The sequence below is a fragment of the Xenopus tropicalis genome, chromosome 9 (assembly GCF_000004195.4).
Source record: "Xenopus tropicalis strain Nigerian chromosome 9, UCB_Xtro_10.0, whole genome shotgun sequence".
In the NCBI taxonomy this organism is placed as follows: Eukaryota; Metazoa; Chordata; class Amphibia; order Anura; family Pipidae; genus Xenopus; species Xenopus tropicalis.
The window spans coordinates 77,438,269-77,455,543 of record NC_030685.2 but is presented as its reverse complement, the minus strand read 5'-3'; positions in this window follow the sequence as shown (position 1 = coordinate 77,455,543).

Genomic DNA, 17,275 nt, shown 5'->3' with positions numbered 1-17,275 from the left:
ACCACTGTTGGGAACAGTGCCTAACAATACAACTCTCTCTTAAACCACAGCTACAAAAACCCTTGTACTCCCTGACCCTTCACAGCCAATAAGCCATGGCATACCCTTTCAGTTTTGGTCCCTCATCCTGAGGCAACCATCTCTTTCCTAGCTCTCCAAGAATAAGAAATACCACCCTAAACTACCACTAAACTACCCTAAACTACCACTACTACTGCTGTTTCCCACCTTAAACCTTCCTGCCTTGCTGCCTCTTACATTGGGAATGCCCTCCCTGATTTCCTCCGGAGAGAATCCTCCCTCAGTCTTTTTAAAACTAAACTTAATGACTCCCTATAGGAGCACTCACCCAGCACCTGATCTGGGAACCAGAACTTATATTGTAGTGTCACCCACTGTGACCTACAGCACTTATATTTGCCCATTTGTGTCTGTAAGTTCCCCTCCCATATAGATTGTAAGCTCTACGGGGCAGGGACCTCCATCCTCTTGTGTCTTTGACTCTTAACTTGTTGCAACTGTATCTTGTATTTATTGTTATACTGTGTATTTATCTATTATTATCTTAATAACCCCCTGTTTGTATTAATGTTTTCTACTGTACAGCACTGCGTACATAAGTAGCACTTTATAAATAAAGATATACATACATACATACATACTAAAGCCAAGAAAAAGTCTGTGTTATCAACCTTGTTAAATCTGCTTCCATTGATGGCGATGTTACTAAAGTTCTAGGGGAAAACACGGCATTGTGCACATTTATAAATGAGCCTTAATAAGCCAATATATGATATAGAGATAAAGATACAAGTAAAAGGTCCTGATCACAGTAAAATCCCGCAAGGGCCCCACGCTACAGCAGATAATACTGTGTTTACACACCAACACACCGTGTTGTGCAACAGAATCTTTCAATACCCTGAAAAGCAAACAAAGTTAAATCTTTGTCAAGATGCCGGTGAGATTAATTTCCTTTCTACTCTCTTTTTCATGTGTCTGTGGGAACCTTGTTTTTTAAAGTTTGATAAATGTGACCAAGTGTATGCTCAGAATAGTGCTACAAATAATGAAAATATGATCCTTTTTTTGTTTTGATTGTTATGCTTTAAACCCCCATTGAGTCTACTGAGTTCCCCGTAGATGGGCCTCTGAGGAAGGTTCTTTGTGAGGTTTCTGCTACAAGAAGTTTCTTTCCCTTTAGATAATGTAACTGTTTTTCCTTTAGTAATTAACAGAAGTAAGCAAGCAAGCTAGATATATTCATTTCATGATAGTAATATACTTATTGCCTATTAAAATTGTCTAGCAGTAGTAATAAAAACAATAATGTTGTGGTGTATGTTGATTTTACAATCTTCTGTAATGGCTACTAATATATAATACAAATACAGGTATGGGACCTGTTATCCAGAATGCTCGTCATCTGGGGTTTTCCGGATAAGGGGTCTTTCCGTAATTTGGATCTCCATAACTTAAGTCTACTAAAAATCATTTAAATATACTGTTTTATTATTACAAAGAAAAAGAAAATCATTTTTAAAAATTAGAATTATGCGCTTATAATGGAGTCTAGGGGGGATAGCCTTTCCATAATTTAAAACTTTCTGGATAATGGGTTTCCAGATAAGGGATCCCCTACCTGTACCACAATCTGGAAGAAGGTTAGTAGGAAGTGTTGGTCTACCAACACTTTCTCATCTATTTGTTTCCATTCATCTACCTTATTAATATTGCCGAAAGGATGATAGAACGTCCCACATAAAGACCTTTGGTGGATGAAGTCCACTAGCTGGTTTCTTTCTTTCTGGCTGATCAACTTTGGTGCAATGGGACACTGCCAAACCAGTTGTTTTGGGATTCTATCATTTATTCTGAGATTGTACAAAAGACTTAATAATAAAAAAACAACAAAACACAAATACAAGAGTATTGTAGAAGTGATACCTATATTGGCTAACAATAAAAATACATTGCAAGCTTTCGGAGCTCTAAAGCTGGCCATACACGTGGCGACCATCGGTCGCATGAAACATTCAGGGCTGAATCGGCAGGTAAGGAGGTAGAAACAATAGGATTTCTACCTCCTTCTGCCGATTCAGCTCTGAAGGGAGAATTTTGGTCAGGCGCCTTCTATGGCGCCCGATCAAAATTTTCAAACCTGGCCGATCGACGAGCCGACCGATTTCAGCAGCTTCCTGCGTCATCGGTCGGCTCGCTGACATACCATACACGCACCGATTATCGTACGAAACGAGGTTTCGTACGATAATATCGGTGCGTGTATGGCCACCTTAAGGCCCCTTCATCAGGCAAAATACAAATGAGAACAGAAATGGCACAACATTTATACTGATAGATCAAAGAGAAGTGTTTACAAGCAATAAATTAGAAAGTTACAGATAGATAGAGATAACTTGTGAAGATAGTGAAAGTAATGATGAAGGGGCCTTAGAGCTCCGAAAGCTTGCAATGTATTCCTATTGTTAGCCAATATAGGTATCATTTCTACAATACTCTTGTATTTGTGTTTTGTTGTTTTTTTATTATTATTTTTGACACTGGCTAACACGGTACTACAGTTTTTGTTTTACAAAAGACTTGTGTGTGTATGGCCAGATTTAAGTCAATGGTACACAATGGTTCAAGGGGTTAGGGACAAAATGCACATAATTGAGCATTGAGCTGATAATTGGCACATTGGACTCTAGCCATGGAAGGCCAAGCATACATTCTTATGTTGATAGCTATGCCAAGCTTTTCTGACATGTGGCTGGTTTCACAGTATTGTGAAGGTGACCAGATATAGGAAGCTACTGCTGATGAAGTCTTTTTGACCAAATTTGACCATTGGCCTGCATCTGAGATCAAAATGATTTCCTTTTCTCATTTCCATCATTTCACACACATACAGTATGTAAATACGGATAAATCCAGTTGGCTGAACAAAACATGGGTCCATCATGTGATTTTATTGATTCTAGTGACAGATTGATACATCAGCCAGACCTGGATTGTTTTCCAGAAGGGTTGGTTAAAGGAGACCTATACCATAACATAAAATCCCCCCAATCTTGTAGGCAAGAATGAATAATATATGGTGCTGATTTCACTCTGGGCTAAAAATTATCATTATTAATTTTTGCACTGAAAGAATAATAAAAATTTTAAGTTACCAAAAAAAAAAAAAATGATCATTATTTTTAATAATGGCCCCTTTATTGGTGCTCCCTATAGATCTGCTACGGTCCCTGTCTGTGTATTAAATAAGTCCGTGTTCTCAGGGGCGGGCCAAGCTGCACCATAGGCAAACCCGGTCGGCCACCACGCCCCCCCACCACGCCCTAGGCAGCTGCCTCTTCTGCCTACCCCTAGTTCCGGCCCTGTGTGTTCTAATGGTATCTTCCAGAAGCACAGTAAGAGGGGGATAGCCATGCACAACCCTGCACTTACCCAAGCAAAGGCAAGATTTTGTTTCCTATTGGGTCAGCCACAGGCTTCAGTTTCCTATCAGGTCAGCTCAATGTGAAAATTAGTAGCACGTCAAAAAAGTTGCGGTTGCGTTGAAATGGGAGCAGTCATGTCAAAGATAGGCACGATCACATCAAAAATAGACGCGCGCACCAAAAAATTTGCGTGACAAACATGTTGCGCAGAATTTTTGCCGTTCCGCAAATTTTCCTGTCATTCCGTAACGGGACAGATTCGCTCATCACTAATAATTAGCAGTGGAAGATATCCAGTAAGCACATACACCAGTAGGCGCCCCGTTACTGGTATTGCCAACATCATTGTTTGGGTCGTTTCCTGGTTGCAATACAGATCAAACCTCCCAGCTCAAGCGTTTACATTCATAACTGTCTAAAATACTCTGTTTTCAGAACTTGTTGTTTTTGCTAAAGGAAGCACCGGCCCCTATTGTTTGTGACATTTCTACAAGTTGTTTGCATAAGCCGATGCTTGCACACACACACATCAACTAGTGCAGAATGGCTCTCTGTTTATGGACTATGCCGGGGGATTTTCTACATTTTCGGTTATTATTTTCCTCCACACAAGCAGGAAACAAAATGAACATTTATATTATTTCTTTCAGTCCCCATTCATCAGCACAGAAGAAGGACCGGTTCCAGACGGAACAACGTTCCTAGAGTTCTGCATCAAAGAAACCAGATATTTCTATTTTATACCAGTTTCAGGTTTCTCCGCCGTAAAACTGCGTGGACTTAGTATAAAATGAAAAGACTCGCTAAACTATCATAAACCTCTTTGGCCAAGGAAAGTTTGGTTTCCCACACTGCCATAAAGAATCTATAGCCTTTTTCTTAAAAGTTGTCAATAAAAGGGCTTAACAACTGACATTGAATCAAGAGAGTGGACTTTCCCTGTGGGGGGGGGAGGTTGTTGGATACAAGTTTCCCCAAACTGATCCTCGGGGCATTGGTAACATTCCGAGATTTTAGAGATATCCGGTCACTATACAAGTAATTTAAGCTAAGGAATGTGGCAATTTAGGTTTTTTTCTATTTTCACACTATGATAATTTTCTGTTAAATCTTAGATTTGTTTCAGGTTTTTTTTTTTCCTTTATCCAAGTCCTTCATCTCTTCTATTTTACAAACAACAAAAAGGCACAACCAAAAAAATAAAATAAAAATAATTCACATTTTTAAAAATGGTTTCCCTTTTCCTCTGTAATAATAAAACAGTACCTGTACTTGATCCCAACTAAGATATAATTACCCCTTATTGGGGGCAGAACAGCCCTATTGGGTTTATTTAATGGTTAAATGATTCCCTTTTCTCTGTAATAATAAAACAGTACCTGTACTTGATCCCAACTAAGATATAATTACCCCTTATTGGGGCAGAACAGCCCTATTGGGTTTATTTAATGGTTAAATGATTCCCTTTTCTCTGTAATAATAAAACAGTACCTGTACTTGATCCCAACTAAGATATAATTACCCCTTATTGGGGGCAGAACAGCCCTATTGGGTTTATTTCATGGTTAAATGATTCCCTTTTCTCTGTAATAATAAAACAGTACCTGTACTTGATCCCAACTAAGATATAATTATCCCTTATTGGGGGCAGAACAGCCCTATTGGGTTTATTTCATGGTTAAATGATTCCCTTTCCTCTGTAATAATAAAACAGTACCTTGTACTTGATCCCAACTAAGATATAATTACCCCTTATTGGGGGCAGAACAGCCCTATTGGGTTTATTTAATGGTTAAATGATTCCCTTTTCTCTGTAATAATAAAACAGAACCTTGTACTTGATCCCAACTAAGATATAATTACCCCTTATTGGGGGCAGAACAGCCCTATTGGGTTTATTTAATGGTTAAATGATTCCCTTTTCTCTGTAATAATAAAACAGTACCTGTACTTGATCCCAACTAAGATATAATTACCCCTTATTGGGGGCAGAACAGTCCTATTGGGTTTATTTCATGTTTAAATGATTCCTTTTTCTCTGTAATAATAAAACAGTACCTCTACTTGATCCCAACTAAGATATAATTACCCCTTATTGGGGGCAGAACAGCCCTATTGGGTTTATTTAATGGTTAAATGATTCCCTTTTCTCTGTAATAATAAAACAGTACCTGTACTTGATCCCAACTAAGATATAATTACCCCTTATTGGGGGCAGAACAGCCCTATTGGGTTTATTTAATGGTTAAATGATTCCCTTTTCTCTGTAATAATAAAACAGTACCTGTACTTGATCCCAACTAAGATATAATTACCCCTTATTGGGGGCAGAACAGCCCTATTGGGTTTATTTAATGGTTAAATGATTCCCTTTTCTCTGTAATAATAAAACAGTACCTGTACTTGATCCCAACTAAGATATAATTAATCCTTATTGGATGCCCTATTGGGGTTTATTAATATTTTACTGATTTTTTAGTAGACTTAAGGTATGGAGATCCAAAATACGGAAAGACCCCTTATCCGGAGTACCCTTGATCCCGAGCATTCTGGATAATGGGTCCTATACCTGTATAAATTATTACAAAATTAATACAAATTTGATTTTCGGCATGCAGTTTAATTGGAACAGTCTCATTTGGTTTTTTCAACACCACAAATACTACAGCCTGATACCGACGTCAGTTGCTGTGGCAGAGAAGTCACATAACAGGTTAGTTTAGGGTTTTTCATTCCTCCACTGGTAAGAGTAACATTAATATTCCCTTGACACTTGACACATATGACTTGTATACTCGCTATTGTTGAGTTGTCACAAAAATATTTGCCAAATAAAGGGTAAAAAAAAAAAAGAATTGACTTTACTTGAGTGACAGCTCCTTTGGCAAAACCAACTAGAGATGTGTTTTCACAGTCGTAGCTTAGTTATACTGCTGTATTTTGCCCAAAGCTTTTGTTTTTAATAAATGAGACCGAATGCCTAAGGTCTGACTCACTTCACTTTTTGCAGAGGTGTACGATTCACTTAAGTTCTCCCAAGGCTGTGAATCCTATTTTCCTTCCCCCTAATAAACCTTACAAACTATATTCTAATTGTGGCTTGTAAAATTATTATGAGTTAAATCTACCTCATTATAAATGATGTAAAAGATTATTGCTAGTACTGTAAGGCATACGCACTTAGGAAAGTCGTAAAAGACGTTTTAGTTGTACTGGGTAAAAGAGACACTAGAGGTTTTCGTTCTACACAGTGTAATGTTTTTACTATGACTTAAACAGGATCCTCAGTCAGGAGCTTTGGAGTTGTAATAAAACTACAGCATCTGTGGTCAACCTGGGGAGATGGACTCCCTAGGGATGCCCTGAAAAAATGTTGGGCTAAAAAAAGGTTTTTGGTGGACTCTGGGAGCTGTAGGTAGAAGCAGCCAGATGGCAGAAGTAGAAGGAGTGTAACAAGTAATAGATCGCAAAGTTCCTCTGATTGTGAATAAGAACAAAGCCCAATGTATTTATGTTAAGAGTAGAACCTCATAGGTCTATAGACTAACCTTAATGAGTTGATGTCCAAGATAAGAGCAACCATGGTGCCATGTAATAGCTCTAGAACTAATAATACTCCATGACCAGCATAAAGTTTGTATCTGGTAGCTGTATGACAGTTAATTGTTATCATTAGCTTAACAGGAATTAGTTGCCAGATAGACTCTCTAAGTCCTTGTTGGGCTTTTGGCCAGGTTCTTGTGTTCAGCTAATGGTCATTGACCAGTTATAGATGACTATGTCACCGCAATGGTAACAGTTGGGCTATATTCTGTATGAACCATGATGATAAATGGAGCTTTGCAGCTGTACCAATTTTGGTAGACCACATAGTTGTGTTCTAGGGTCCAGATGTTTTATAAGGATAAACAGAAACCGTCCCAAGAAGGAAAGCAAGGTATTTTAGTGGGGTAGAGCTGCCTACAGAATGCAGGGATTAAACTACAACACTGGAGAGAAATCTTTCCAGTAATGTTGCCCATAACAACCAATCAGATCTTTGCTTTTGTTTTCTAACAACTCAAATTGACAACTCAAATCTAATTACTGATTACTGGTTGCTTTGGAAGACATCACCAGTGATATTTATCTCCAGTGTTAGTTGCCCCTAAACTGTATTTCTAAAATTAAACATTTTTGAGTTTTGTGATGGACAAGACCACTAGAGAGACTCTTTATTGCTGAGAATGGGTTCATGTCTCAAAAAGTTAAATCATTATGCTTTATGCAATATTGTATGTTGATATATGTTACCAACCAAAGGTAAATTTTCAGCTGGGTTATATGGAGTTGTCAACCCAATCTACTCAGCTAATGGTCTTGGAGCAGAAGACTCTCTAAGTCCTTGTTGGGGTTTTGGCCAGGTTCTTGTGTTCAGCTAAAGGTCATTGACCAGTTATAGATAACTTTGTCACCGCAATGGTAACAGTTGGGCTATATTCTGTATGAACCATGATGATAAATGGACCTTTGCATCTGAAACAGTTTTAGTAGACCACATAGTTGTGTTCTAGGGTCCAGATGCTTGATAAGGATAAACAGAAACCTTCCCAAGAAGGAAAGCAACGTATTTTAGTGGGGTAGAGCTGCCTAGGGAATGCAGGGATTAAACTACAACATTGGAGAGAAATTTTTCCAGTAATGCTGCCCATAGCAACCAATCAGAACCCAAATTGACAACTCAAATCTAATTACTGATTACTGGTTGCTGTGGAAGACGTCACCAGTGATATTTATCTCCAATGTTAGTTGTCCCTAAACTGTGTTTCTAAAATGAAACGTTTTTGAGTTTTGTGATGGACAAGACCACTAGAGAGACTATTTTATTGTCTCAAAAAGTTAAATCATTATACTTTATGCAATATTGCATGTTGATATATGTTACCAACCAAAGGTAACTTTTCAGCTTGGTTATACAGGGTTTTCAACCCAGTCTACAAATATCCATCCGTTCTATACTTAGCACCGGCATTATCTTCTCCCAACAATCTATAAAAGGCATAGGTGTTACCCTATAAAAAGCAACATGAAAATTTTGGATACCAATCCAGAACTGTGTTTTGTTTTTGAAAGCCTCTGTTTTGTTTTTGCTAGTCTCTCATATTATGTATGTAATGCAAGACTAAATCTATCATAATCTTGCACAGGTGTAGAGCTTCTCCTTTGTGGAGTTCATCTGAAGTGGAAATACAGCTAGGTGGAGCATGTTTCCTAACCTTTCAACCACATCTAATCCACACGACTTTATTGTTCTTTTACATCCCACACAAAATTTTTTGTTTTCAATTCATAGGATCATAAAACATCTCTGAATCTGCTGGCATAAATATAGCCGGGTTTCAGCCGAACAAGGGCAAATAGTGAGTACAAATCGCCAGCTAGGGCTGGTATTACAAACTGACTGGCAATATATTTGACTGTAAATTTGTAAGGGCAGGGACCATTCCTATAGATCCCTCCCTTCCCTGACCTTCTCCATTTGGATCACTCCCCTTTTAATTAGATATCCACCACTGCCCTGCCCATTTCCCCACCCCAAGGGATGCCACTGCCTCCATCTTAAAGGGCCAGTATTAACATAGAAGAAAAGTGGCAACTCTACAAGAAATAATTCTATCTTATTCTTCTCTCTAACTTTTAAGTGTATGAATTGGTTTCTGATTGGTTGTAAATGTAGCTACACATTGGTCCATACTAACTTCTGACGGCTGATTAGTCCTCATAAGGGTAACTTTCGGAGCCCAATGAAGAGGAATAGAGTATCATTTGCTTCATTACAGATATGACTGTGCCTGAGAGTTGGCAGAAACCAGAGGACTGTAGAGAGTAGCGTGAATGGTGCTAGGGAAATCCATAGTCAAGTCAAGGTCCAGGAAGAAAGTTGTTAAAAGGAAAGGGACAGCAAGAGAAACTGAGATCACTCTGGCTCAAAACACAAGAAAAGTATTCAAGTCAGGACAGTTCAGGAGCATGGGGCCAAGTGTATGGCCAATGTCGGACTGGCCCACCAGGACACCAGGAAAACTCCCAGTGGGCCCAGGAGCGAGTGGGCCCTCTTCCTCGCCCAACCATCTGCTTTGTATAGCTATACCATGGCCATTATTCAATTCTACTGTATATGAGAAGAAATGGAGGAAAGGATAGATAATAGTATGTAAAAAGAAGTAATCAAGAGATTAGAGAAGGTGATTTAACAGATATGGGGAGAGTGGGCCTAAGGTCTAAGGTTTTCTGTTGGGCCCTTGGCACCCCAGTCCGACACTGTGTATGGCCAAACACTGAGACCAGGACTTGTCTGGTTCATAAAGGCCTCTAATGTATTTAATTACTGGCACCTAGTCTCAATATCGAGGCAGGAACTGCGGCAGAAGAAGAAATCTAAGAGGGCTACTAAGCCAACTCACAAAGGCTTCCATAGGGCAGCTTTCATAGCATTATGTCATCATCTATCACATTAGAAGTTCACATATTTGTATATTTTTCAAGTTTTCAATCAGTTCCAGGAATCTTCAAGCAGCAGCATCAAAATGTCAATGAACCATTGAGATAAAGGCAAACTCAACATGTTTTGTCTTCCGGGTCTGATCGTCTGCAGTAAAGCAAGGAAGCACTGCTGCTGTATGCCAGAAAGGAAGTAGAAATAGTCACATGATTACTGGAAAATGAATTTTTCTATGCAGCAAATAAAGATAATCAACTCTTTATGTGAAATTACACATTTTGCACCCAAGGTATGATTTTATTCTGCAGCGGGACCCCTTTAAAGATGGTTACTATTTTATATTTAGCTACTGACCTTGTGATTCCTAGGTGACTTTTCAGTCTTTGACTTCAGCTTACAAAGATTGTTCTCTTTGACGAGAGTAAAATATAAACATTTGAGCTGGAAAACAATAGAAACAAATCCATGTTGGGCATTGTAACCATAACAAATAGGACCAATCAATCACATTACATAACAAGCCCTAAATTATTCATTACTATTACTTTAACCTGCTGCCTTTTAAGTTCCTCCGCATCTTGTACCACAAGCCCAATGCCTATTAGTAGGCTTAATGCACTTTTACTGTGTAAATTACCCAATTTTCCTTGTGGTGTAATCAGTTTCATCGATTCTAAGCCCAAACTCTGTTGGCACCACGCTACTCTCCCAATCTTTTAGATTATAAAATAAAAATAAGAGTACAATTATTGCTGATAAGGGCCAGGGACAAAATAGACTGCCAAACTCTTGTCCTTCATCTGTTGTTGAACTAATCTGGAGCATGCATAACGGTCAGACAGCCTCACTTTGGGCAAAATTGATAAAAACTGTTGATGTTACCATCTTGCCACAGCCCTAGTCCCTTTCCAGAGGCTATTATCCCCCCACTGCTACTATAGGCACCATCTCTCCATACTATACCTGCTATCCCACAGCCCCAGTCCCTTCCCAGAGGCTATTATCCCCCCACTGCTACTATAGGCACCATCTCTCCATACTATACCTGCTATCCCACAGCCCCAGTCCCTTCCCAGAGGCTATTATCCCCCCACTGATACTATAGGCACCATCTCTCCCTACTATACCTGCTATCCCACAGCCCCAGTCCCTTCCCAGAGGCTATTATCCCCCCACTGCTACTATAGGCACCATCTCTCCCTACTATACCTGCTATCCCACAGCCCCAGTCCCTTCCCAGAGGCTATTATCCCCCCACTGCTACTATAGGCACCATCTCTCCCTACTATACCTGCTATCCCACAGCCCCAGTCCCTTCCCAGAGGCTATTATCCCCCCACTGCTACTATAGGCACCATCTCTCCCTGTTATGTCTACAATATTATAGTCTTGCACGTATAACTGACATATTCTACAACAATAAAGGGCGAGTAACACCAGTATCTGGAATTCCCCTTAAGCATATTTACATAGGTCAGTTTATTAAAGGCTGGTATTTACTGGTAATGTGCTGGGTATTCTTACTGGTCAGACTTTTTTCCAGAATAAAAAAAAATAACAATCTGACTCATTTATCAAATGATTTCCCACTTCCCCATTGGGTTCTTCCTCCACTCTCCAGCTTTGAACATTTAAAAACTATTTCATCCCTTGGGCCAAAAACTTCTATGTTGACATTAGGTGATAAGTCATAAAATGTTTTTCATACTGTGGGAAATTTATCACAGTGCAAGTCTATCCTGACAACCAAAATTTTTTTGTAGACCTTTTGTCTCACTGAGCTTCCACTTTTGAAAATGTTTCCACATTTCTAGAAAGAGTTATAGTTTTATTTGAAAATACTTATATTTCCTCTGGTAGGGCTATAGAGGGCAATTATTGAATTAAAACAGCCTTTTTATAAAAAGCACGAATAAAAAAAGTAAAAAAAAAATGTAAAATTTTATTCTTGAACCAACAATTTTTTTTTTTTTAGTTGTAAAATTGGTGTGTAGGCGCCATCTCAGTGCATTGTGCCTGAGTCTGAGCTTTCAGCCAGCGCTACACATTAGAACTGTTTTCAGCTAACCTATTGTTTCTCCTACTCCCATGTAACTGGAGGAGTCCCAAGCCGGACTTGGATTTCTTACTATTGAGTGCTATTCTGATACCTACTGGGAGCTGCTATCTTGCTCCCTTCCCATTGTTCTGCTGATCGGCTGCTGGGAGGGGCGGTATATCACTCCAACTTGCAGCGCAGCAGTAAAGTGTGACTGAAGTTTATCAGAGCACAAGTCACATGGCTGTGGTACCCTGGGAAATGAAGAATATGGCTAGCCCCATGTGACATTTCAAAATTAAATCTATTTGGGTTTTTGAAAACCAGATTACAATGCAGGATTCTGCTGGAGAAGCTCTATTAACTGATGGGTTTTGAAAAAACATGTTTTCCCATGACAGTGTTCCCTTCAGCCATATTGGATCACTTATTTTCCCCCGAAAGCTCTGTTATATAATTCTCCTATGAATGTAGTTAACCATAATAATAATGAAGGATGAGGTGTTCTTACTTCCCTACCCAACTTGGTATATCTGTATATTTCATGTTAGCCCCCTGTTGCTTCATTTCTAGGATTAACCTGTTACTTAACAACGCGTCTGTTCTCAGTTTGCCGAATAAATGACGTTCAAACGATCAGAAACATTCGAGATTATAGACAATTACACGTGGAATGCGCTGAAAGCGGACAGATGGAACCTTTATAACATGGGGGGGTTCCCTGCAGAGGCTCCTGAATGTTTTATAAAGTGCGAGATTGAATCGCCGTTCAGTATATCAGGGCTGCAGCTTAAATAATGAGCGTTGGAAAGTGTTCCAAGTAAGATGTTTGCAGGTCTGAACATGAAGAGTTATTCATTAAACCGAATACCAACATTTCATTCATTGTACAGTTTCCTAATTTGTCTTTCTGGAGTAATCCACAGTTAAACAAACACTTTCACATGAGATTGAGATCAGCGCAAGGTCAGAAGGAAACCTCAGCAGGATACCATTCAAACGTATATATGTATTTTTAGAAGAAAAAGGCGCTGCTAAATGCCAGCTACTGTATATGAAGTGCAGCTTTTTCCCTCCATTCATGCTTATTGAAGCCACTGGTTGTTTCTTTGGAAATAATGTTTTAAATAGAGCTATTGAATGCTAGGAATAGAAAAATATGTTGCTTGGTTGTCGGTTGATTTGAATTATTTATCTGCCAATGTGCCTTGTTGGTGGGAGGAAGTGAGAGGCACCTCGGATAACTTCAGTTCCTGCTAGTCATGTGCAGGTTGACCCACAACCCACAGCCCTTAGGTCAGGCTGGTAAGGGTTGATATTTGGGCGTCAGGTTGGGTGTGGGTCAGACTGAGGAAGAACATTCTTCCTCTACTCTAGGGGGCTGATTTACTAATCCAGGAATCCGAATTCCGAATGGGAAAAAATCGGTTTGGAAATGAACATTTTGCGACTTTTCGTATTTTTTGCGATTTTTTGTCGCCGTCGAGACTTTTCCGTGAATTGTCGCAACTTTTTCGTAGCCGTTACGACTTGCGCGAAATGTTGTGACTTTTTTGTATTGAGCGCTAGTAAACGGCGGGCAAACCTGTCGTGACTTTATCGTATTGATCGCTAGTAAACAGCGGGCAAACCTTTCGCGATGGCTACAAAAAAGTTGCGACAATTTGCGCATGTCGTAACAGCTATGAAAAAGTCGCGACAATTTACGAAAAAGTTGCGACGGCGATGAAAAAACTCACAAAATATCGATCATTACGAAAAAAAACGTTCGTGGATTAGTAAATCAGCCCCTAGAAGTATCCCTGTTTTGGAACATGCAGAAGTAGCTCACAGAATAGAAAGACGCGGGTAGGGTAGGGTTTGGGTCCTACAATGGCAACATATTGCGGGTCACGGTTGAATGACGTTTAAGGTTTTGTGGGAAAGTGTTAAATGCTGGTTGAGCTTTACCCGACCCGCACATCACTAGTTCCTGTCTATTCTGACTGTTCAGGACATCAGAGCAATGGCTTTTGACCAAAACTGCATATGGCTCGTGATGAGCGAATTTTTTCGGCAGGCATGGATTCCCAGCGAATTTCTGCATTTCATCATTGGAGAACTTCAGTGGAAATTCGCCGCTGAAAAATTCATCTTGCGTCAAAAAAAGTTGCGGTGACACGGGTGACAAAAAAGACGTGGGTGTAGCATGACAAATGCGTTTCAAAGATTTTTTGCCATGTTGCAAATTTTCTTGTCGTTTTTATGGTAAAGCGAAACGGGACAGATTCGCTCATCACTACATATGGCTAATCAAACAGAATGAGGCCTGTGTATTAGAGCCCAGGATCCCGATTTTCCTTAGTGTAAGCCTATAGTTAAATGGAGTTGCTGTAAGCAAAAAACTCTCTGCTTGTCATACAAATAAACATGCGTGGGACTCTTAGGCATATTCTTTATTTTAATTTGTTTTTCTGAGGTTTTAGAGTTTTTTTCTACATCGGATAAACTCACAATTTAGAACAATTTAGAAATCTAGCACAACCTCCAGGAGGATAGTATATAACACAAACAAGTTGATCCAGGGACTGGTCCGATTGCCATCTTGGAGTCAGGAAGGCTTCAGATGGGGTTTTTTGCCTTCCTCTGGATCAACTATCAGTTAGACAGGTTATATATAGGCATTATGGTTGAACGTGATGGACATACATCTTTTTTCTACCTAAGTTACTATGTTACTATGTATGTTACAAACATTTTCAGCAGTTACTCACATACTATGAACACAGCCAGTGCTTTACCCATTGGGGGTCAAAAAGTCCAACCCCAAGTGCCAGGCCCTTCTAGTGGAACCTAGGGAAGTTACAGCAGTCCCTCAATCTGTACACTAGTCTCCCAGTCTGTACACTTGAATCCCTACTCTATGGGTGATACATCCAGTACTCCTTGATGGAGCTTCAGGCTGCTCACTAGCTAACCTGATCCTATCTCTCATGCCTGGAGTGAGCTATTACAGAACTATCCTTACACTAAATTCACTTACTGGGCCTACCTTCTCCCAGGCCCTAACCTGCACCCAACTTCTAGGAAGATGGAACCCAAAGAAAAAGACATGTTGGTTTCCACTAGAGCAGAACAATGACTTTTCCTGGACCGTTACTGAACTACCAGGAAACTACTTTAACCCAGGATAAGGAAACAGCTTCCCCTCGCAACTGTAAATTAGGGCCCACTTAGCTGCCCAAAACTATAGGGGGGACTGCCTGAATAAAGGGCAACTAAACATCAGTCTCTTACACAAAATTCAAGATAATAAATAAAAATATAATCAAATAATAATAATAATCAAAATAATGGTGAAAACACGTGGCCTCAAATTGTTTAGAATTTGATTTCTACAACCATGTAATTTTGAGATTTATCAATTTAAAAAATCAATATAATTAAAATGTTGGCAGCTAATAATATTAGAATCAAGAACTTAGAACCTGAAAACTTAAAAAAGTTAGAAAATGTTTTATAGAGACCTACAGGATGCAGTGAATTGTGTATTTTAGGGGTTCTTTTACAGACAGCATTTGTAGGGGAATCCCTTGCCCGTGATCTCCTTGAGAATAAAATATATGTTGTCTACTTGTGCGCAATGTTTGGTTGATCGGGGCCATGAGTGGGGTTTGTTCTGATTGGTGCATATGAGTGGGCACTAGGGGGAAAATGTATTAAAATTCTTATAAACTTTTGCCTTCCTTAATTCGAAGAAAATCATAACTTAAGTCACTGAAACTTAAATTTTCAAGATTTACCAATCAAAAAAATGTCTAAAAATTCAAATGAAAAAATTTGCCTGCTTAAACTCAAAGAAGCTTGTAAGTATTTTATTTTTTGAGTTTCATTGGTAAAAATTAATGCGCCGATTACATTTTCATTGCAAAGTATTTTTTTTCTGCGATTCAATACAATTCGGTTTTTCAATAACAATTGTCCCCCCTTTACAATTTGAAGATCTTTGCTACGAATCTTTAGAGGTTTTTGGATTTTTGATGCTGGCTTTTTTTTTAAAAAAGCCACAGTTTTTGCATCTTTTGCGCAACTTTTTCCTGCATGTGCTTTTTCAGATTTTTTTTATTTGATAAATATCAGACATTTGGGAAAATTGGTTTATTCAAATTTTTTTTAAAAAGTGAGAAAAATTTGAGTTTTTGTAAATTTACCTCCACGAGGCTTATTTATCAGTTTTTGAATTTGAAAATTTTACCGTTTTTTTTCAGTTTAAATATATTTGAAATTTTACTTTTTTTTGCATAGTTATTTGCTAAATTTGAATACAAAAAACTTGATTTAATTAAACCATGAGTAAAAACTTAAATGCATCAAATTTGTATTCTTCTCATCATTTTCAATTTGTCTACAAAATCTTAAAGAAATTTGAAAAAAACACATATACTTTGCCTAGGGCAACTCCCATTGACTTCTATGTACTTGCAAATTACATAATTAATAACTAACAAAAATCTGAGTTTTGGAAACAATAATTCAAGTTTGGGAGTTTTTTCACAAAAAAATTAAATCACAAAAAAAAAAAAAATTCAAACGTTGATAAATCAAAGTCAGTCTCGGAGCCTCCAACTTGTGCCGACCTGCAGTGCAACTCCTATCATATTGCAGAGTTTAATGAGCTGAAGGTGAACAGTCTGGGGAACTTCCATGAATCTAATTTAGCACAATAATCCTTGCCGAGTCAACTCATAAAACAGTTTAGAGAGCCCTGCACCAAACTTTTTATTTAAAGGGTTCCTTTACAGCCAAGCAACAGCATTTGGGGAGGTGAGTCTATTGCCCGTGGTCTGAATAAGAATAAATTATATAGTGTTTACACATGCCTTTTGTTTGGTCAAGTTAAGGCATGAGTAGGGTTTGTTTTTGGTGGATACCTATAAAGTGATAGGCATGATAGGCACAAGTAGGGTTTGTTTTTGGTGGATACCTATAAAGTGATAGGCATGATAGGCATGAGTAGGGTTTGTTTTTGGTGGATACCTATAAAGTGATAGGCATGATAGGCACGAGTAGGGTTTGTTTTTGGTGGATACCTATAAAGTGATAGGCATGATAGGCACGAGTAGGGTTTGTTTTTGGTGGATACCTATAAAGTGATAGGCATGATAGGCACGAGTAGGGTTTGTTTTTGGTGGATACCTATAAAGTGATAGGCATGATAGGCACAAGTAGGGTTTGTTTTTGGTGGATACCTATAAAGTGATAGGCATGAGTAGGGTTTGTTTTTGGTGGATACCTATAAAGTGATAGGCATGAGTAGGGTTTGTTTTTGGT